Genomic DNA, 23,507 nt, shown 5'->3' on the forward strand with positions numbered 1-23,507 from the left:
CCCCTGTCTCCCATCAAGTCCATTTTAGAAGTCCAGGGCCTCTCAGCCTTGCACCTGCACCTCCCCTCCCCGGGGCTGAGCACAGGCTGGCTTGCAGCAGGCTCTTGGCGAGTTGACTGACTACATGGACTGATGTGAGAGAAAGATGTTGCAAGCTGAAAAGATCACAGGTAGACAGGAAAGGGGAAAAAAAGAGCGAGAACTAAGAGACGAAGGGAAGGAGGAAGATGGAAGATGGACTATAGACTGAGAGGAAAATCTGCCCGTGTATAGCAGGACCAGGAGAGAAAAAGCATGGGCAGAGAAAACGGGGTTGATCTTTGGCATCAGAGTAAAATGCTGCGTAGCTGGTGCCGACCCCCCTGCGGAGGCCTTGTGTACAGGGCTAGGGCTCCCAAGCGCCCCCTGCAGGAGGCAGTCTCACGTACACGCGGGAAACAAGCATTAGCAGGGATACGCGGCCACTAGTGCTTAAATTCGGAGAAGGCAATGGCAACCCACTCCAATACTCTTGCCTGGAAAATCCCATGGATGGAGGAGCTAGGTAGGCTGCAGTTCGTGGGGTCGCTACGAGTCAGACACGACTGAGCGACTTCACTTTCACTTTTCACTTTTATGCATTGGAGAAGGAAATGGCAACCCACTCCAGTGTTCTTGCCTGGAGAATCCCAGGGACAGGGGAGCCTGGTGGGCTGCCATCTATGGGGTTGCACAGAGTCGGACACGACTGAAGCAACTTTAGCAGCAGCAGCAGCAGTGCTTAAATTCTGCCCCCAGCCAGGTGAGGACCCAAAACGAGCTCAGTGGGGGAAAAAAGCAAGGCTGTTAAGAGCTTAGTTTATGTTGGGCCTCACACGCTTACCCCACTGACATTCCAAGGGAGTTTGAAACAAGCCTCTGTTTCTGCTTCCTTCCACATTACCCCCAGGGTCCCTGAATTGTGTGGAAGCTTTGTGAATAGAACTGGGTTGCAGTCTTGCTTGAAGAAAAAGAAAGGTCCAGAAGTCCAGCCATGAAATCAGCATTCCAGCAGTTTTCTCAGCTTCTTTTTTAGAATTTACTTATTTTTTAATTGAAGGGTAATTGCTTTACAAAATTGTGTTGGTTTCTGCCAAACATCAGCATGAATCAGCCATAGGTATATTTATGGCCCCTCTCTCTTGAACCTCCCTCCCCATCCCACCCCTCTTGGTTATTACAGAGCCTTGGTTTGAGTTCCCTGAGTCATACAGCAAATTCCCATTGGCTATTTATAAGTTTCCCTGTTGCTCTCTCCATACATCCCACCCTCTCATTCCTTCTCATCACCTCCATGTTTGTTTGTCTGTATCTCCACTGCTTCTTACCATGTCTTCTCATAAGTTGAGGAGTGGAGGCTTCCACCAGCTGAATGTGTATCTTCAGTTCAGTTCAGTTCAGTCGCTCAGTCTCAGTCGTGTCCGACTCTTTGTGACCCCATCAATTGCAGCATGCCAGGCCTCCCTGTCCATCACCAACTCCCAGAGTTCACCCAAACTCATGTCCATCGAGTCAGTGATGCCATCCAGCCATCTCATCCTCTCTCGTCCCCTTCTCCTCCTGCCCCCAATCCCTCCCAGCATCAGGGTCTTTTCCAATGAGTCAACTCTTCGCATGAGGTGGCCAAAGTACTGGAGTTTCAGCTTCAGCATTGCTAGTGTTAGTAATTCACTATTAACCTACTCAGGAGAAGAAGGGGACAACAGAGGATGAGATAGTTGGATGGCATCGCTGATGCTATGGACATGAGTTTGAGCAAGCTCTGGGAGTTGGTGATGGACAGGGAAGCCTGGCATGCTGCAGTCCATGGGGTCGCAAAGAGTTGGACACGACTGAGTGACTGAACTGAACTGAACCTACTCATCGTGGCCACTGCTCAACATGTGGGTTGTTTTGGTGGTGGTGGGGATCTTAAAAGGGATGGAGAGGATGACGAGTCCAAGTAGTAGAAACAGATCCTGGACCAAGTGCTCAAAATCTGCTCTACTCCTTTCCCCACTGAGAGCTTTCAGGGTGCTGCTTCTCCCTGGACTTGGGGGGCCCCAGTGGCATCAGGATCACAAGTCAGCACACCCCCAGACTTATCTCAGAGCCTCCTCAGACTTGTTTCTGGGCCCTCAGGAGACAGACTGGCACGGCAGGCAGAAAATGACATCAACAAGCGAGTCATTCAGGGGGCACCCTGCCAACTTCCTGTCTGTTTAAAATATCGGAGCTTTGTCTGAACATGGGATTTTGCAAAGCCCACCTGGACAAACTCTCAGAGATTCCCCCTACCAGTCTCGTCCACGTGTCAGCCATGAGTTTTATTTCCCCACATTTCTTCTGGGAACACCAGGATGCTGGGTTCCTTTGAGTCGGATGTGAAATCGTGCAGGACCCAGTTAGCTGAATGTTGAAACGAAGTAGACACAAGCCCTAACCTTGTATGGTCTTAAGCGAGAGAAATGACTTGCAGAACACTGAGCAGCGACGGCCCATATAAAACTTATTTTGATGGCAGAGACTCAAGCAGGCTGCGCAGGAGGCCACACAGTTTACAAAGGAGAGGTCTGCTAATTGCACAGCGGGGCTCAGCAGATGGCACGCAGCCCAGAGCATAAATTTAGCTGGGTTCCCCCTGCTCTGTCTCCACGAGTTCCAGACGCAGAGTGGAAGATTCTTTCCACCCCTACGCAAAGTCAAGGAGAAGAGATCGATGTTGCATTTCTCTGAAAGATAACCCGCTGTTCCAAGGGAGGGCCTGGTGGTTAAACAAGACATTTCTCTCTCCTTACCCACCTAGAGTGACCATGCCATGTCTCTGAAGGGCTCTGCTATGGATTCCTAGTTGCCAGTATTTCAGGAACTCAATTGGCAATTCATTTATTGATGTTTATAATTTGTACAAAGTTTTCCTTGCTCAAGTTCAAGGGAATTTGGCATGGACGTTCCCTTGTTCATTCATCGAATCAGCTCATTTGTCTTTCTAAAGGGCAGTGTCCTCCTTCTCTTCCATCACAGGGTCCTGGCGGATGTGGGCCTGACTAGATCTGTCTCTGGCACCTGTCCCTGCCCCCATTCTCCACTGATGGTTTGGTATATTCAGCTGATCTCAGTCAGGGATCCCCTTCCTCCCTCTCGGCTCCCCAGGAGTCCTGCTGGAAGCTGTGCTCCCTCTTTGCAAGAGGGTGATGCTCCCAGAGAAAGGGGGCAGTCCCCCAGGGATATATGTTCAGGCAAGAGCTGGTGCCACCTCGTGTCTTGGTCCCTTCCCCCTGGTCTCACCAGTCCATTGATCTCCAGGGTCCCCTTCGCTGGTAACTCCAAATCTCTCCCTGGTTAGATTATGTGTTGGTTTACATCTCACTGTGTCTGTCACTTCTCAGACTCACAGCTGCATCAGGAAAAACTAAGAAAAAAATTATTTACTCATTTGAAATGCAGTGAGGCTTTCTGAGGGGCCCACAGAAGTGCCATCTATTCCAGACCTTTGGAATGAAGTTGAGTTGTGTGTGGGAGGCTTTGGGGAGTGGTGGTGTAGGAAGAGATGACATCTGTCATGCCCAGGCTCGTGGACATAAGAGACCTGCATTTTGTGTTGTAGAATATAATCAGTAGATCCATTAGGAAGCAGCAGGGCTCTTTGGGGGAGGGACTACTTCCAAGTCTAGGCAGGAAATAGACAAGAGGAGCCAAGATGTGTTGTAACGAAGGAAGCAGAGACGATGATGGGTCGTGTGAAAGGATGTAGGAGCCAAAGTGAACCATCTCCCTGTGACTAAAGATGGAGAAATGAAAGAATAAAGAGAATTAGTAAATGCAATTGATTGAAACACATGAAGCTCATAAAAAGTCATGAATCCATTATCATCATCATCATCACTTAAGAGAGAGACTCTTATCCCCACCAAAAAAAAACAAGCAACCAAACGAACAAATAAACACAACCTTCGGACACCACTGTAATTAAGTAGGGCACCAAATCCTTACTCTGAAAATGAACCTTAAGAAAAGAAAGAATTAAGCTTCTATCCAGCCCTTTTTTATGAACTATATTTGAGGGTAAAAATAGTCCCCACTGATGAGGGGAAATCACCTTCTGGAAAGAATCCAAGGAATGGGAAAAAGTCATGAATTTGTAAAAACAGTCTTTTGCAGCCTCTAATGAAATGATTGATGAAGCCACACTTGCCAATGAATGATCCGCTCATGGAGGGCTGGGGAGGGATCTGACAAAGGACCACTCAGGCTGTCAGCCCGACCCTGCTTCTTGGTTAAGCATCCCACTCTGCAACAGGGGCAACAGGACCCCGTGCACTTGCAGACGGACGCACCATGGAGAGAACTAGGGGACACAACCATCTGATTTGTCATAACTTTTAATGGAGTATAATCTGTAAAAGCAGGGAATTACCATGCTGTACCTGAAACTAACATTGTAAATCAGCTATGCTGTGTATGTGCTCAGTTGCTTCAATCACGTCCAACTGTTTGCGACCCCATAGACTATAACCTACTAGGCTCCTCTGTCCATGGGATTCTCCAGGCGAGACTACTGGAGTGGGGTTGCCATACCCTTCTCCAGGGGATCTTCCCAACCCAGGGATCAAACCCAGGTCTTCTTTATTGCAGGCAAATTCTTTACCATCTGAGCCACCAGGAAAGCCCAAATCAACTATACTTCAGTTAAAAAAACATACAGTACTATCCCACAAACAAAATGAAAACAGCTCACAAATAATACAATTATGGCTGACCAAGCAATTTATGGAGAAGTAAGTTCAGATGATAGGACGTATGTTGTATGATAAACGACATCATTAGTAATCCAAGAAACAAAATAAATAAATCAGCAAAAGTCTTTATAAAAATAATAACCAATAGCTATTTGTAGACCTAATTTGGATATACTTATAACAAGTCAGCTTGAAATACAGATTTTTGACAGTTGAGCGAATGTAATCACAGAATGGGAATAAGAGGGTAATGGGCTGTAATCATGTTTTGTTTTTGTTTTTTTAAAGGTTCATATTTTTTAGAGCTACATCCAGATGGCAGTGGGGAAATGATACCAAGTCTTTGTATAGGGAGTCCATTCCATTATGATCTCTGCTTTTGAGTATGTTTGACATTTTCATGATGTAAAAAATTTAAAAATGAGGTTTTCAGTGAATCTAAACCTTACCATGAGAGCCTTTCATGAACGCCTCTCCTGGGCTTCTCTCCTGGGTCTGAATTTGTTGTTCCTGCAGGAGTTTCCCAGCCTGAGTATCTCAGAGTGGACACGGGCAGCAAAGGGAGGGCTCATGAAAGGGGTGTGCCCACAGGGGTCCCTGGGGGAGGGCATTCCAGAGATAGCAGCACCCATGCAACCCAAGAACTCCTGCCCTTCCTGACCCTTTCTGAGAGCCCCAAAACATTTCTTTCAGCATTATGTTCAATTTGGGGTCAGATTTGAGAGGCCCAAAAAAACAGAGTATACATTTTGCTTTAAATATTAAATGAGAGGTGGTTGGTGTCTAGTTCTCAGCCTTTCTTCTATGAATTCTAGTGCTGAAGACCACCTAGTCATCAAAATTATAGCGAAGAGCCAGAATTCTAGAATATCACCATGATGGTGCTTACTGGACAGGTTTAGAGAGCCCTTTTTATGACTTTGCAGGCATCAGTTCAGTTCAGATCAGTTGCTCAGTCGTGTCCGACTCTGAATCACAGCACGCCAGGCCTCCCTGTCCCTCACCAACTCCCGGAGTTCACTCAGACTCACATCCATCGAGTCAGTGATGCCATCCAGCCATCTCATCCTCTGTCGTCCCCTTTTCCTCCTGCCCTCAGTTCCTCCCAGCATCAGAGTCTTTTCCAATGAGTCAACTCTTCGCATGAGGTGGCCAAAGTACTGGAGTTTCAGCTTTAGCATCATTCCTTCCAAAGAACACCCAGGGCTGATCTCCTTCAGAATGGACTGGTTGGATCTCCTTGCAGTCCAAGGGACTCTCAAGAGTCTTCTCCAACACCACAGTTCAAAAGCATCAATTCTTCGGTGCTCAGCTTTCTTCACAGTCCAACTCTCACATCCATACATGACCACTGGAAAAACCACAGCCTTGACTAGACGGACCTTTGTTGGCAAAGTAATATCTCTGCTTTTGAATATGCTATATAGGTTGGTCATAACTTTCCTTCCAAGGAGTAGGCGTCTTTTAATTTCAGTAAGTGTTAAAAAAAAATATTCTTACAGAGCCACACCAGTGCTGGGAGGACAGGAAACTGGGAGAGTCTGAAGGGATGCCCTGTAGAGCTGGAGCCCCCTGTCTCAGGGCATCCTCACCTCTCATTCTCCTGCTGAGCTGCGACATTGCCTGTGGGGCCCTGGGGCTGGATGTGAGACCTACTTACTGTCCAGCATCTACTCCAGCCACGGTGGGGGTGGGGTTCACTTCCGACTTCCCAGGAGTTCCCCACGGTCAGGGCTTGTTCTGGCTGGTGAATGTGAGCAGAGAAGACATGTGTCACCTCTGGGGAGAAGCATTTAAGAGGTGGTGCCAGGCTCTCCAGGTCCACTTTCCTCTGGTACAAATGCAGCCACCAGAGAGGACACCACCCACCCAATGGCATCGTGGACGAGGGAGAAACCCCAGCCCACCCCCATCTCTCTCTCTCACAAGCTGCTAAGGTTTGGAGGGTTTTGTTACTGCAGTGTGACTTACCTGACACTTCATCTAATACAGAGTACGGAAATGGGGTGGACACTGGTCTTTTCAAAACATCCTATGTTTGTTTACTTTGCATGTTATGTTTTATTACCATAATAATTAGGATAAATTAGGTAGGGTTTACTATGCTAAGTATACCTATTACTTAGGTTACCTATTATCCTATTTCTGTCTCGCCTATTCCAGTCTCACCACAAGCTATGTGTAAGGTCTACCATTATTACTGAGGAGCTTACAGGCAGTGTAGTGGTAAAGAATCCACCTGCCAATGCAGGAGACCTAAGAGATGGAAGTTTGATCCCTGGGTCAGGAAGATCCCCTGGAGGAGGAAATAACAACGCGCCCCAGTATTCTTCACTGGAGAATCCCATGGACAGAGGAGCCTGGGGGCTACAGTCCATGGGGTCACAAAGAGTCTGACACAACTGAGTGACTGAACACATCGTTATCATCTCCATTTCGTATCTGAGACAGGCAGAGGCCCGGAGAAGTTAGGAAGTTTGCCCGAGGACGCACAGCAGGTCTAAGGCAAAGCCAGGACTAAACCTAGGCAGCTCAGTTAGAGGACAGCTCTTAACTAGAACCCTATCTTTTCACTGGGTGAGCGTCCCATCTCTACATTTGCAGGAGTTCTATTCCTGCTCACACTGGTTTATTAAGTACTCTTGTTTTTTGTTTTTGTAAAAAAAACTATTTCAGAGAGTAGTTCAATAAAACAATAACCTTGAGGCCAAGGCCTTGAGGTTTACAAACTGCTTCCCTGTAGGGTGTATAACAACAGTACTTTTGTCCAAGAACAAAAACTCCTCACAAATTGCTCTGTTTATTAGAGGAAAACTTGCCTCAGAGATCACTTCTCACTGGATAAACAGTCACGCTGAAGCCTCCGCAGGTTTCCCAGAGGTTTCTGTCAGCGGCAGGCTCTGGAGGTAGCTCTCCCCCAAGAAGCGGACTCTGCATGGGAAAAACTAGCCTCAGCTCAACCCCAGATCCACACGGTCCTTCCTGCTTCCCGTCGTCTTGGGGCTACGTCTTCTGAGCCTCTGTGTGTCTGGTACTTCTCTGAGTGATTCACACGTGTTGATCCTGACAGGAACCCTGTGAGGTAGGCACTGTTATTAGTCGGTACTCCACCGACGGGGAAACTGAGGCACAGAGCAGTTAAGTTTCTTTCCCAAGGCCACACAGCAGGACCAAGGAATGACCAAGCAGCCTGGTCCAGATCCAGGGCTCCACATCATGACAGCATCACACCTCATCCCTGGCTTATGTCCAGGGACTGCCCCTCAACTTGAGGCTGCCTGGAATAAATTGTTGGGCAGCACACACGCCGCTTCAGAAACTCCCCCCAACCCTCTTCCTTCCCAAGTTCTCCCCTGGGCTTTCTCTCCTGGGTCTGAATCTGTTGTTCCTGCCGGAGTGTCCCAGCCTGAGTATCTCAGAGTGGACACGGGCAGCAAAGGGAGGGCTCATGAATGGGGTGTGCCCACATGGGCCCCTGGGGGAGGGCATTCCCTGGAGAGAGCAGCACCCATGAATCCCTGCCCTTCCTGACCCTTTCTGAGAGCCCCAAAATGTTTCTTTCAGCATTATGAAATTTGGGGTCAGATTTGAGAGGCCCAAAGGACCAGAGTATAAACAACTTCTCCGAACGTCATGGGATGGCCATGGCCCAAGGAAATTTGCAGGAAAGTGATTTTTTTCCCCCTTGCCTCTCATATATTGGTGCACTGCTGAACTCAGATTAAACTTAGTAGCACGGACCTGCGTGTGTGCTCAGTCGCTCAGTCGTTCTGATTCTTTGCAACACCATGGACTGTAGCCCACCAGGCTCCTCTATCCATGGGATTATCCCAGCAAGAATACTGGAATGGGTTGCCATTTCCTACTCCAGGAGACCTTCCCGACCCAGAGATCAAACCCATGGCTCCTGCATTGGCACTGGGCCAGCCCCAACCTGTGACAGGTAGGATACGGGAAATAGGTATACACGCCAAGGTCATGCTTGCTACAATGACAGTCAGCTGAGCCTGGCATGGAGGCCTCACCTGTCAAAGCAAAGGTTGCTCTGGACAACTGCCCAGCCATGCTGGACCATCCTGGTGGTGGTCCTCCCATCCTTGCCTGGGAGAAAGTAGCAAGAAGCTTAACAAGGGTAAATTTCCTTCATTCCAGCATCCTTTCTGGCTCCAGCTCTGACAGCCGAGCTGCTTCAGTCACAGCTGCCTTTGGGTCATTCTTGCTTTAGTGCCCCCTGGACTGGGTCGTTCTGCCCCCTGAGTCCTGGAATCTAAACAGGACTGCTAGTTTGCAGAATGTACTAGGGGTGGCGTTGAGGGTGTTTGAGGAGGGTGCTGTGTGTCTCAAATGAAGCTGTCTGCTTCCTATATCTTTGACTTCCAAGTATTTACTGACTTATTACATACCTGTGGGGTTATGCTGGACCTTGGAACCTTCAGGAGAGAAGCTCTGGAGCACAGACCATTGCTGGAGCTGGAATCACTAGGGTCTTTATATAATTTGATGTGCTCAGATGCTCAGTCTTGTCTGTGTCTGTCGTTAAAGAGGTTCTTCTGTGAGACACAATCCGCCGGTCACAGGTCATGAGAAGATATGAGTGTCCTTCACTCACTGATGCCCACGTCATCATTGTTCATGGTCAAGGGTCAAATTCCTACCAAGTGTCTGGTAATCTCTCCAGACAGACCCCAGGAAGCCGCTAATGAAGAGATGCTCTGAGAGTCTGAATCTGTCACCACATCCAGGCAACACACATAAATGGACAAGTCCTGAGGCTCCTTCCAGGAAGAACCTCCTCAGTCAGCCCACTGTCCCCTCCTCCCTTTCCTTCCTGCCCCCCATCCTGACCTCTTCTTTATCTCCTTCTCTCATCTTTCCATTCTACCAGAAGGAAGACCGGTCAAAGACTGGTTCATTTGTTTACGCACAGTCTTGTTCTAGAAAGGCTCCTTGAAAGAGTGCAGAAAACACAGCAAGGTGGTATCTGTGTCAAGTAGGACAGCGAGAGAAGGAAAAGCAGTGGCTGTCAAAACCTGAGGCCCGGAGACGAGACAGAGAGACTTGCTCAAGCCCAGCGGAGCTGCGCGGCCCTTGGTTCCGCCCCCACATGTCGGTGTTCTCTCTGCAGATCCGGCCCTCCCCTCCCTGACTGTGTCATCTGCCAGTGTCACAACTGTCAATCCCATTCGTGAGCAGATGAGTCTACAGCAGAGGCTCTTCCCGTTATCTGGAAGCCCAGTGAGGGATGTCATTAAGGGCAGCGATGCACCCGTGAAAAGGTTACACTCCTCGCATCCCCCTGCAGCCATGGTGTTAAGCTCCAGAGAATGAGATGGACAGAAGACCATGTAGCCTCACCTTCCCCTACTCTTCCTGTTCTCAGACTGTGGAATTCATGAGGAGAGCGCCCTGGTTCATGCTGGACCATGACATGGCCTTGGGGACAGCAACCACATGCTGGGGACAATAAAGAAAAGACAGAAAGACAGGTGTCGGGTCCTTGATGAGGAGCGCATTCCCTGTATCAGCCCTGAGGGGCCTACCTCCAGATTACCACCAGCTGGGCAAGGAATACGCCTCTTCTGTTGAAGCTACTGATATTCAGGATTTCTGGTCTGTGTGCTCAGTTGTGTCTCATTCTTTGCAACCCCATGGACAACAGCGCACCAGACTCCTGTGTCCATGGGATTTCCCAGGCAAGGATACTGAAGTGTGTTGTCATTTCCTCCTCCGGGGAGTCTTCCTGACCCAGGGATCGAATTCACATCTCTTGTGTCTCCTGCATTAGCAGGCAGAGTCTTTACCACTGAGCTACCTGGGAAACATTCTGTTATAGGAAGCCATGCCGATTTCTTTTTTTTTTTTTTTTGGCTATGCTACATGGCTTGCAGGATCTTAGTTCCTGACCAAGGATTGAACCCAGACCATAGCAGTGAAACCACAGAGTGCTAACCACTGGACCACCAGGGCAGTCCTGCCATATCTAATTCTAAGTCTGTCTCTCAAATCTTTGTGTCTAGCTATGCTCATTTCATCTGCATATCTGACATTTCTTCTTGAATGGTAAATAAGCATCTCAAACTGAAAAAGACCCAAACAGAACTCTTGACGTTTTTCTCATCTGTTTTTCATGCTCGAGGGCCTTGCAGAGACTTCTTGATCTGAAGTTAGTACCACCAAAGGCTCACTGACTTAGGATGAAAACCAGGGAGTCATCCTCAATTCCTGTTTACTTCCCTCTCCCACATCAGCAAAATTTACGGGCTCTACCTCCGAAGTAGACCCTGGGTCCCACCACTGCTCACCACTTGCCCAGCTCTCACCATCATAGACACTGACATCTTTTCTGTGGAATCTCATAAAAGTATCTCACCCACTGATTCCACTCCTCCTCCAACAGTGCTTCCTCCAGAACAGCCGGAAAACATACATCAGATCACATCACTCATCTGCTCAAAGCTTCTTGTTCCCACTGCAGTCACCCCACTCATCATGAGCTGGACTCCTTGACATCCTTGCCTTTTCCACCCTAACATCCTCAACCCACCAATAAATAGGCTGGGAACACTCCTCAGTAATCTTCCCAGGCTACCCCTACCTGAACTTATCCTCTCAAAAGCTTGCAGGGCAGGGTGGCCATGCTGGGGGTGGGGACATGCATATACAGAAGTCATAGTACACACATAAGTTTTCTTGTATTTTATTGTAAAATTTCAAGGAGATTTTGCAGTCAGTGCTATAATACATTGAACCACTGGGCAGATGGGTGACCAGCAAGAAGCTATGCTTTCTCTCAGCTCGGGGAACCTGGAGCCTGGCCACCTGTGAGGTCACATTGCACATCACCTGGGGACCCTCTCCTGCCTTTGTTCTGACTTTGGGCTAGTTTATCAAAGTTCACCGCTCTCCCTGCACCTGAAGTATGCAGAGATCGCTTTGGGGGTCAACCCCCTCAGAATTGTTGCTTGGCCTGGGAAGGTCAGATGCTCCCACAGATCAGCAGGAGAATACAGATATGTTTATGAATGTTAAAAACATGATGAGTGGTCAAAAGTCAATGAAATTAGCTAAGTACGGCCAAATTTGCAAGCTCTGCAGCAGGATGAAACAGCAAATCTTTCACTGATAGAGGGTTGTCATTAAAGCAAGGAACTGAAGCCCATGGAGAAGTGATTTGCTTGCCACCACCCCCTGCTCCACGAACGTGTTCTCCACGCCACCCCCGGCAGACACCTCAGTCCCCCCAGCTCCTCCTGAAGCTGGTCCCACCCGCAGCACTGTGTCCTCCCTCTTATAGGCCTTCTACCCAAAAGCCGGTCTGGGGCTCTAATGAGAGGGGAAGGGACCAATCAGTCTCTTTTTCAAAAAAAAATTTTAACTGAAAAACATATATGAATGAGTACAATAACGGCAGGGGGGAATCTAACTGTTAAACAGGATGCGCAATGAAAAGTAAATTTCAGAGTGGAATCATTCAGAGCATAGATTTCAGGCAAACTGCCTCGGTTCAAACCCAACTCCTCCCCTGCCAGTCTGGTTGACTGTAGGCAAGTAACAGAAACTGTGTGCCTCAGTTTCCTTGTCTATAAAATGGGAACCCTAATATCTGTCTAGAGAACTGTTGTGAGGATGGTTGTTGTTGTTGTTCAGCCTCTTAAGTCATGTCTGACTCATTGCAACTCCATGGACTGCAGTATGCCAGGCTTCCTGTCCTACACTATTTCCCAGAGTTTGCTCAAATTAATGTCCATTGAGTCGATGATGCCATCCAACCATCTCATCCTCTGTCGCCCCCTTCTTCTATTATCATGCTCAATCTTTCCCATCATCAGGGTCTTTTCCAGTGAGTTCTGACTCTTCACATTAAGTGGCCAAAGTATTGGAGCTTCAGGTTTGGTATCCGTCCTTCCAGTGAATATTCAGGGTTGATTTCCTTTAGGATCGACTGGTTTGATCTCCTTGCAGTCCAAGGGACTCTCTGTGAGGATTAAGTTTGTTAATTCATGTAAAGTGCATAGGTAGGTGCCAGCATACATAAGCCCTGTCTAGAGAGAGGTGATATTATTGTTGTGATTGTTTCAATTTCCTTAGACTTTGAGGGAACCAAAGGTGACAGCTTTTCATGTATCTTTCTGGGCATTGTTTATGCGGACATAAGTACATTTCCTTTTTACATGGAAAGTAACAGGCTAACACACTCTTTTACAAAGAAGCTCATATGTGTTTCTGCCTCGTTCCTTTCATACAAATATTCCTTATGTGACCAGTTCCTACTGATGGACATTTAGGTTATTCTTCTGTTACGTAGTCACAAAGACTAAGGTAATACAACCTTTTACATGACTTAATGTGTATTTGTGAGTGTATCTAGAGAATAAATCCCTTACAGTTGAATTGCTGGAACCCAGGCTATACACATTTTATACTTTGAAAGGTATAGCTGAATTGTCCTGTAGTCCAGCAGTCCCCAATCTTTTTTGGCATCAGGGACCAATTTCATGGAAGACAATTTTTCCATGAACCCACATCTGGTGGGTGGGGCTCCTTCCCACATCTGGAGTGGTTGGATGGTTTCAGGTGGTTCTCAAAAGTAACATGCAACCTAGATCCCTGCCATGAGCAGTTCACAGTGGGGTCCATGCTCCTATGAGAATCGAATGAAGCCACTGATCTGACAGGAGGCGGAGCTTAGGTGGTAATGCAAAGGATGGGGAGTGGCTGTAAATACAGATGAAGCTTCACTTGTTCACCCACCAGTCTGTGGCCCAAGGGTTGGGGCCACTGCTCTAGTCCATTCTCCAGAGGGATCCTGACAGCATGCTTCCCACACCTGGTGGGCGGGGCTTCTCTCCCTGTCTTACCTGGAGCAGGTATCTCACTTCTTCTGCCCTTTTGTACAATATTCACTTCCAACCCTTTCGTGGTGTTAAGCTTCCAGTATTCGGGTCTAGTATGAAAATTCCTTATCTCTCTTGCATCATTCCCTTGTGATTTAATGGTGTGTTTTTTTGGCTATTTTCTATGATTTCTAAAGCTCAGAGAGTACATCATCTTTTTTTACAGATGGGTCCTTAGTCCTTTTAGGGGAGGGAGGAGCATCATTTGAGTTAGGGTTCCAAACTAACTATAAAAGTCATTTTTTTAAAAATCCAGGTGCTCTCCTGTTACCGGCCTTACTTCCAGACTCCCTACTGTCCATTTCCTGCCACTGAGCAGCTCACACACTTATACATTAGATTCATTGTCTGGCATCTTCTTTATCAGAGAATGCTCCCCAGCGTTGGAATTTTCCTGACCAGCGGTTTCCTTCAGAGTCATGGTCACCAAGAGGACTTTCTGGGTCTTTAGGACCAGGCATCTGGAAGCCTGGACCAAGGGCCCCACTCAGCCAGCATCTGAGATCTCCTTCAGGTCCTTAAGAAGCCTCAGTTTCCCCATCTGAAAAAGTAGGGCAAGACCATCAGTCCCAGCCAGGACCAAAACTCTGTGATTTTCGTATGCTCTTCCAGATGGCTTCTATCTGCCAGTAATGTTTGTAACTGTTCTTCCTCCAAAAATGTCCTTCTTTCCAGAAAGACATACAGAAACAATTAACAGAATATTTTAAATACACATTAGATTTGATCATTTATTCCCCTCAAGGACTTTATCTTTTGAAGTAAATAGGAGGTAAATCGAAGGGCCAGAGAGGTAGCTTCTACCTGAAAACAGTGATGACGAATTCCGACCTAAATTATAAGGCCACCTGTGAGGGTGGAGTGCTTCCAGGGAGTGATGAGCTCAAGCTGGGGTCTACAAGGCAATTTTACTCTGGAGCCTCCTTTTACATGACTTGAAGTGGTAAAATTAGAATTGCTGAAAAGAAATTTAAATCCTTTAAAAAAAAAAAAAAAAAAAGAAAGGAACCCGTCATTGTTTAAACATTTCTTCTGTGGTTTAGTATAAGTTTCCAAGATTTGTATCTGTAGATTGTGGAAAACGCCTTTCTCATGCTCAGAAATCTCCTTACCTCGTACCCTGTAGACCTATAAAGCATTTTCAACTAATTGGACAAAGAGAAAACAAAGACATAATAAAGAAAATGAGTTTGTGTTCATGGACTGGTGGAAGCAACTTTTTTCTTGGTACTCAGTGGAAAGAATCATCAGTGATACTAATACATTAGAGTAGTTTTGTTTAATGCAAACTGTACCACCTCAAGAGGGAAATAACATTTGGAGATGGATTTCCCATGGAACAAAATATCATTTAATGTTATATTAACAAGTCTCTTTTCCTAGAAAAGAGACTTGAATATGAAAAGCTATGAATATGTTCCCGGCTTGACCTTTTACTTGCTTTATGTTCCTGAAGTAATTTCTTTATTTCTCACTGTCTACCATTTTCAGCCTCATTGTTTACTTCTGTGGATAAGATCCAGAAAATTGGGTGTATCTCCTGATAGCTGGATAGAGATCTCCCTTTTACTCATTTCATGTTAAAGCTTTCCCTGAAAGTAGTTGTTCGTTTATTCAGTTACCTAATAAATACTTAAGTATGTTAGCACCAGCAAAGCCCTCAGCACTGAGGAATGTTTTCGAGGGAAGGAACTGTCCTTACCTTCCAAGGATTTATGATCTAAATTTTGCCCTGGGAAGACATATGAATCCAAAGTTACCAAGTCATGTAATTCAATCCCGCAAATATTTATTGAAAGTCCACCATGTGCTAGACACTGGGAATACAAAAATAAATAAGATGCAGTGGAAGTCCCAGTTCACTGGAGAAACAGACCAGGGCAAGCAGGCAGTTGTGCTTCAGGAGCTCAGATCTGCAGCATAGAGATGTGCACATTGTGGAGACGAAGTGGAGAAACGTAGAAGAGGAATGTGGATTCATCTGCCTGGAGAGACCGGAAAAGTCTTCCTAGAAGGGGTCACCCTGTTCAAGATCAAGTCTGATCAGGAATTTGCCAGATAGACTTGGTGATGGATTGGTTACCGGGCAAAAGAAGTGGGGCAGGGAGGGAGCGTGGTCCATTGGGAGAAGGCGCGAGTAACTCCTCACGTGTGGAGCTTGGATGCAGGTGGATGGCACAGTATGGTGAGTCCCGGCAGGGTGGCCAGGGCAGCTTACGCCAGGCCAGGTGCTTCTCGCCAAAGGGATTGATTTTATCTCATAGTCTAGGTGATTGGAGCCACTGAAGAATGTAAGCAGAGTTGTTATATGATAAGATCATTAAAAGAGATGTCTCTGAGTGGACAGCCTGGACAGCCATTGCCTGTTGGAGTTCAAGTTGAAGCCCCACAGCCTGCCGGCTGTGTGTCCTGACGGAAGTGACCCAAGCTTCTTGGGCCTAGGTTTCCTCGCCTGTAAACATGAAGACAAAAGGTGTAAAGGGGATGCAGCAGTGAAGACAGGAAGTGCTTGGGGAGGGGTCCAGCATGCAGTCGGTGTTCCTTAGGTGCCTCCCACTGTCATCATCATGGTTTCTGTTGTCTGTCATTTTAGACTTTTATCACAAAGCAAGTGTCATTTGAGCTGGATCTCCCCCCAGAGAAGAAGAACCCGTCTTTTCTCTTCAGGCTTTTGATGAAACAGTCACTGCCAGGGCCAGGGGTGAGTCTAGCCCTCCTACAGCATCCACTGTGTTCTGCGAACCAGTGCTGTCAGCAGGGAAATGTGGTTCTCAAGTGGGGTTCCTGGAGGAACATCACCTCCTGTTTGCCACGCTGAGTCTTCACCAAAACCAGAGTCGTGAAGGGTGGATCCAAGAAGAACCCTGTACAACTCACAGGCTCCTTCCTGTGGTCCCACTGCTGCTGCTGCTGCTGCTAAGTCGCTCCAGTCGTGTCCAACTCTGTGCGACCCCATAGACGGCAGCCCAACAGGCTCCCCCGTCCCTGGGATTCTCCAGGCAAGAACACTGGAGTGGGTTGCCATTTCCTTCTCCAGTGCATGAAAGTGAAAAGTGAAAATGAAGTCGCTCAGTCGTGTCAGACTCCTAGCGACCCCATGGACTGCAGCCCACCAGGCTCCTCTGTGCATGGGATTTTCCAGGCAAGAGTACTGGAGTGGGGTGCCATTGCCTTCTCTGGTGGTCCCACTAGCAAGTGCTTAATCTCAAAACTGTAGCTGGAACGCAGGGGTTCTTGGTGCCTGGATCAGCTTTCCCTGTCACTCCATGATAGCAGGATCTCAGAGGCCCTAGCCTCACAGGGCAGATTCTTAACCACTGGACCACCAGGGAAGCCCCAGCTGTCTCTTTTAAAGAAAGGAAAAAACAAGCATCTTTCACCTAGAATCTTCAGATCCAGAGTCTCCCGCAAATCCTCCCAGTAGCCCCTCTGCAGACTTCCCTGTAGCACTGCTCTCAGGGGCTTTTCTCTCTCTTTGTCCTCAGCCACTCCTCATCTCTTCTGCTGCAGGCCTTCCCCCTGAGAGTTGTCCCTGGAGAGTTCCTCCAGCCCCGTCACAAAGCCCCAGCCCCAACCAGGGGACGCAGGTCTGGACATCTATCTCCTCCCACGTTCCCTGTGTAAGGCAGGAGGGGAAGGGGTGAATTTACAGCCTAGAACCTCCCCTGGTTTTCACATGTCTCAACAGTGACACTGGCTTTTTCCTTCTCCTCCAGAAAGACTTTTGACAATAGCGCTCCCATATATTAGCAGCAGACCTGGCCCTGGTTTTATTGTCGATCTGAGTTCTGTTTGTACTGGGGCAAATTCCATTCTCCATTTAGTCTGGGACAAACCAGAGATGGAGTGCACCCTAAGCATAACAAGAAGCCGCTCTCAGGAGGCAAGAGACCGAGTTCCAGGCCTCTGGCCAAATGAAATTCAATCTTTGCTACCACCACCTCCAGACTATGCCTCACTCATTAACTAGTTATTCTATTCAGCTTCAAAATGGTAAAAAAAAAAAAAAAAAAAGAAGAAGAAGGCAGAGTTGGAAGCCAAGCCCTAACTTGAGGCAGCTTTGTGATGACAGTCAAGCCCCCCCATGTTTGGCCAGGAATGATGCAGTCAGGGCCATGCCCAAGAGCACTGCATTTTTTGGTAAGATGTAGAAATGATTGAATAATAGATCAACATCATTATCACAAAGCATATAAATAGATGTTTTGCTTGCTGTCTGACTTTGCATGCATTGAGAACTTGAACTACACTGCGTGGCTAATTCTGTCTGAGAGTGTGGACGGCCTTATTAGGAAAAGGTGGTGCTTTGTTGTGAAGGGCCGTTTCAAAGGAACACAGACATCTCCCTCCCTCCCTCCCTCCCTCCTGGGAGAACTGTGTTAAGTGAAAAGGACTTTCTGTAGTGAGTAGATTCTAACAATCCAGCGCAAGAGTAGAGAGTAGAGACACCACGTATTTTGTGGTCTCAGAACCAGGCCCTGGTTTGAAATAATTAATACGATCTATATGACATTTCCTTTTATCAGCCCAGGCTGATAATTCCAGCAGCCTTGGGTGTTCTTTACATTTTGTTGGCTTAATTTCAAAGCTGACCTCATCCTTTGAAGATGGTGCATTAAGCCTAGAGCAGTGTCTACAGCTACCTGTGAGAAAGATACTTTAACAAAGAAGACTTTTTTCTAGGATAGTCAAACCCAGTAAAAACAAACACACACACACACACACACACACACAAAATCCTATTTCTATCTCTCGAATACGCAAGGCTTACTTTAAAAAAACATCTATGTGAGTGTATTTCAGATTTTGAAACAATCACCCACCTAAAGAAAGTTAACAAGTAGAATACAAATAATTTGTTCCCCTTAGATTATTTGAGAGTAAGTTTCTAATCTGACGCCCTGTCCCCCATGAATAGAAACAAGGACGTTTTCCTCCATAACCATTGTACAACTGTGCAACCAGGAAATTTACAGTAGTGTGCCACTGCTACCCAGTCCTCAGACCTATTGAAGTTTCACACTTATCCTAATTTTTTTTTTAATAGCAAAGAAGCCAGTTTGCAATCACATGTTACTTTCTGTCATCATGTCTCTTTGGTCTCCTTCCATCTGGAACATTCCCTAGGCTTTCCTTGAGTCTCATGACTTGACATCTTTGAAGATGACAGGCCAGATAGTTTATAGAATGGCTCTCAGTCTGTTTTGCCTGATGTTCTCTCATGATGAAATTCGGGTTCTGTGTATTTGGCAAGAGCATCACCAAAGTGATGCTGTGTCTTTCTCAATGCCTCCGATCAGTGGTCGATTTCAGTTTGTCTTGTTACTGGAGACCTTCACTTTGATCCCTTGATGAGGTGATGTCTTTCAGGCCCTTTTTTTCTTCTTTGCAGTCAGTAAGTATTTTAAGGGGACTGACTTCAAAACTGAGGACATATTTTTATATTTAACAAAGAGTCAGTATTTTAACTCAGCTAACATTTGGAGACAAAATCTGATAGAAAAAAGGCAAAACAACTCTCCCAAAGTAGGGTCCCACTGGAGAGGACCCTGGAAGAAGGACACAGGGGTGTTTGCCAAGAAACTCCTGAAAGTGGTCAACTGTAAAATCCCTGGAGGTGAATAGCACAGAGGTTTTTGCAGAGGGATGAATTGTTGGAAAACTTCCATGTCATTTTCTCATTTTTAGTTTCCACTTGGACTAGTGGTGCAAGACAAGGCACTTCGCTTTGATAGTGTAGTATGACTTTTTGCTTAGATTTATCCGGTTCTTAATTCACAATGGCCTTCCAGGAGTCAGGAATTAGACTTGAAGCACATTCAGAGGATGCCTGAATTCACAGGGCCACAGAATTGATGAATTTTCTAGCCAAGAATAACACTATTGAGTTCTTTGTGGGACATATTTTTACTAGGAAGCCGCTAGACATTGAATAAAATGGAGCAGCCTGGACGTGGTAGCTAGTGGGACAATTTTAATGCCCTGTCCCATAGAGTATCCTAGATAAAAGTAATGCTAACATTATTTTCAATTCAAAAAATAAGGTGAATGGGTGTTGAGGGACTAGCGCTTCAGCCCTACAGCCAATTCCTGAAGCCACATTTCCTGACACCCAGCCCTTGGGGAAGAGCATGCCCGCAGAAGTCAGAGACTGGAGACCCTCCCTCTCAACACCAGCGTGAGATGATATTATTAAGGAATGATTATTAATGTAACAGTATACACACACACACACACAAAGCTTATGGTCAAAATCATATCATACCTAGAATTTGCTTTAAAATACTTTTAACAATAATAACAAAAGAAGATGGAGAGGGCAAAAGATACAATAAGATTGGGGGAAATATTGATAATTATTGAGCCCAGTGGGTATAAGGGAGTTTGCTACATGTTTCTCTTTACCTCTGTGTATTTTTGAAATTCAACTTTAAAATTATCTTAAAGATACTGATACTTGGGACTGTATCACTGCAGACTAAATAGATTAGAATCCTGGTTGAGGAAGGAGGATAAACCCCCTAAGGGTCAAAGTTTTTCACCTGTCCCCTGCCCTCCCCCGCACCCCGCATGGTTCTAACATTGCTGCCATGGTTGAGAACCACTAGGTTATTAGGCAACACCTTTAATTCTATGCTGGTGGCTCAGTGGTAAAGAATCTGCCTGCAATGCAGGAGATGTGGGAGATGCGGGTTTGATCTCTGGGTCAGAAAGATCCCCTGGAAGAGAAAATGGCAACCCACTCCAGTATCCTGGAAAAATCCCATGTACAGAGGAGTCTGGCAGGCTACAGTCTATGGGGTTGCAAAGAGTCGGACAAAACTGAGTGACTCAGCACATTAATTCTACCAGAATGGTTAATCCCTGATGGCTAATGATGTTGAATATCTTTCCATGTATTTATTTTCCATCCGTGTATGCTCTTTGGTAAAATATCTCTTTGTATTTTTTGCCCATTTTCTAATTCAGTTTTTTGTTTGAAACTGCTAAGTTTTGAGAGTTCTCTCTGTATGTTCTAGATATGAGGCCTTTGTTGGATATGTGGTCTGCAAATATTTTTTCCACAGAGCTTGTTTTTTCTTCCTCTTGCAGTGTCTCAAAGAACAAAAGAATCTATTGTTAAAGTCTAGCTCATCCACTTTCTTATCTTTTGTGGATCATGCTTTGACTGGTAAGTCTGTGGACTCTTTGCCCCGCCCTAGATCCCAAAGATTTCTCCTATGTTTTTGAAAAGATTTTAAAATTCCCATGTTTAATAAAATTCAGTTTTATGCTTTACACTTAAGTCCATTATCTTTCTGGAGTCGATTTTTTTTTTTTTTTTAAGCTCAAGACTTAGGTTGAGGTTCATCTTTTTTACTTCCAGATGCCCCATGTTTCTAGCACGATTCGTCAAAAAGTTTATCTTTCCCCTATTGACCACTAGTTGTTGCATCTTTATAAAAAATCAACTGGAGAACTTCCCTGTCGGTCCAGTGGTGAAGACGCCGCCCTTCCAGTACAAGGATGCAGGAGGCTCGGATTTAATCCCTGGTTAGGGAACTAAGATCCCACATGCTGCGTGGCAGCATAAATTCTATTTATTTATTTATAAATAAATACAAACAAACACATACACACATATACATACATTACACAAAATAAATATATAAGCAATATTAAGAAAAAACCAGCTGGGCATATTTCTGTGAGCCTATCTCTGGGCTTTCTGCTCTATTCCACTGATCTATGTGTTTATACTGACACCACTGCCTTGATTACTGACCCTACACAGTAAGTCTTGAAACCACATATACTGATTCCTTTTACTTTATTCTTCTTTTTCGAAATTACTTTTAGCTATTCTATTCTCTTTGCCTTTCCATATAAATTTTAGAATAATCTTGTTTATATCTACAAAAAAATCTTTCTGGGCTTTTGATAGGAAAAAAGCAAGGCTTTTTTGGCACTCTGCAACGTCCTTTGGTTCCAGGACCTGCTGAGGATGGAATCTTGGCCCCATGACCCAGTTCCCATTTCGCCGTTGGTTGTTGTTGTTGTTATTTGAAAATGTCCTTTTCTCTGTTCTAAAGCTTCCTGCCTCCCAGACACATGTCAACATCAGGAGTGACACCGCCGTGCAGCTGGGAAGCCCATGAAGCTGATGACTCAGGATGATGGAAATAAACACACTTTGTAGCGGCCGGTGTCCCCAGTCACAGGCGGCGCTCACCCCCCCACCCGCGCCCACTGCCCCGCCTTCACCCTGTCCTATGCCTTCTTCCTTTCGTGCTTCTCCAGGATCCTTTCCTATCCTCTCGTGCAGCCTGATGTATCCGTCACTCTGGCTTCTGTCTGTATTAATGAATATCAGCTGTCTGGGAGAAGCTTTCCAACAGTTGTCTTGTTCAAAAAGAACCAGAGGAGGCATACAAGGAACACAATATACAGACAGATCTGGGGACCCTGACCCGGAGACAGGATCTGGGGTCACTGAAGCATCACCTGGGAGGCTTCCAGCTTGGCCGTCCTTCCTGTCCAAGGGGAGGTTAGTAGGAATGTTATCTCCCATCCCTCTTCTGGATGCTCTTCTCAGATCCAGAGAACACAGGGAGCCCCTCCCAGCTCCAACAGGCAACGTGAGCCTCCACGAGCCCCCGCAGGCAGATGGCTGCAGAGAGGCCGTGCAGTGGGGGTTGTGTGTTCTGTCTCCAGCACAACATTTGGGTTGATTCTGGGAAAAGATCTAAACAAGTCTCCCAAAGAACAAAGACTTGCAGCTGCAGTGTCTTACCTACTGAGAGGCACACCAGCTGGATCTTGCCTCTGAGCCTGTGTGACTGCTTCCCACTTGCGTTTCTCGGGCTTGGGAGCTCTGGTGGGGAGTGCGTTGGGCTGTGAGGTCAGAGGAACCCATCTATGGTGCCCTTCCATATGGCCATGTGACCTTGGGCCAATCACTTTTGTCTTTGTGAGTAAAATAAATGGGGTACCTATTCTACAATTGTTTATTAAATGATATGAAAGAATTATTTAAAATTTTGGGGGATGTGATCATGGCATCATGAAAATAATGTTATCTGGGAGCTGATTTAGAATACTCTAATACAAAAGAAACAGGAAGGGAGTAAAGACAAATGAAACAGGATTGGCAAAGTGTTGATAGTTGTTGAAGGAGGGGTCTGGGTTTGAGGTGGCTGTTACAGTCTACTTTCTGCTTTTGTGTTTGAAATTTTCTATAATCAAAAATTAAGAGTCATGGCATTTCACATTCTAGTAGCACCAACAAGATGGTGGCTAGAAATACCCTTTGGAAATGGAGTCTTGCTATGGAAGAGCTTATCTCCACACTGCTTTTCTCTGACAGGATAATTGGGTGAGGGCACTCCTCTCTCACTGGTTGAACTTGGCTGTAAGAACTGCTACACGTCTAGGCAGTGAACCAATAAAGAAACCCACGCTCACCACCCCCGCCACCAGCTCTCCAAGTGGAAGGAAGGTCAGCAGCCTCTTAAAGGGCAGAAGTTGGACTTCGTGGTCCTTCTCAGGCTGGTTCCCGTGGCCTCTCTCTGTCATGTGTGGTGGTTGTCCACCACAGGTTCATGGCTGCCTGTCACTTCCTCTTGGATCTTGTGCCTCCTGGCCTTGGGGGAGACTTTCCAGTTTCCTCCTCTCCTGTGTTCTGCTTGCTCTGGTCCTCAGATTCAAGAGAGGTTGAGGAGACTGACAAGGAAGATACTCGGACGCAGAGAGTTGAGTCAGGTCAATGGCAGGGGTCAAGGCCAGGTCACCTGCGTGGGGCAGTGGTCCCCAGACTGCCATCAGGCAATGAGCAGGTTGGCCCGTGTCACTGGTCCTGAGCTCTGGACCTGCTGGGTGCTATTTCAACAAAGATGAC

The 23,507-nt window shown here is 46.4% G+C and overlaps 1 long non-coding RNA gene across 2 annotated transcripts; it reads left to right on the forward strand.

Annotated features, from left to right (window-relative positions):
- The first annotated feature begins 15,510 nt into the window (after positions 1 to 15,510).
- LOC138990467 (uncharacterized) lies at positions 15,511 to 22,613 on the forward strand. 2 transcript variants are annotated; one of them, XR_011466614.1, is made up of 3 exons: positions 15,511 to 17,770; positions 20,723 to 20,801; positions 21,703 to 22,613. It is a non-coding gene; the product is annotated as an uncharacterized lncRNA (long non-coding RNA). The 2 variants fall into 2 exon arrangements; XR_011466615.1 differs by having other exon boundaries at positions 15,511 to 16,331.
- Positions 22,614 to 23,507: the final 894 nt, after the last annotated feature.

This window comes from Bos mutus, chromosome 13, assembly GCF_027580195.1.
Source record: "Bos mutus isolate GX-2022 chromosome 13, NWIPB_WYAK_1.1, whole genome shotgun sequence".
Lineage (NCBI taxonomy): Eukaryota > Metazoa > Chordata > Mammalia > Artiodactyla > Bovidae > Bos > Bos mutus.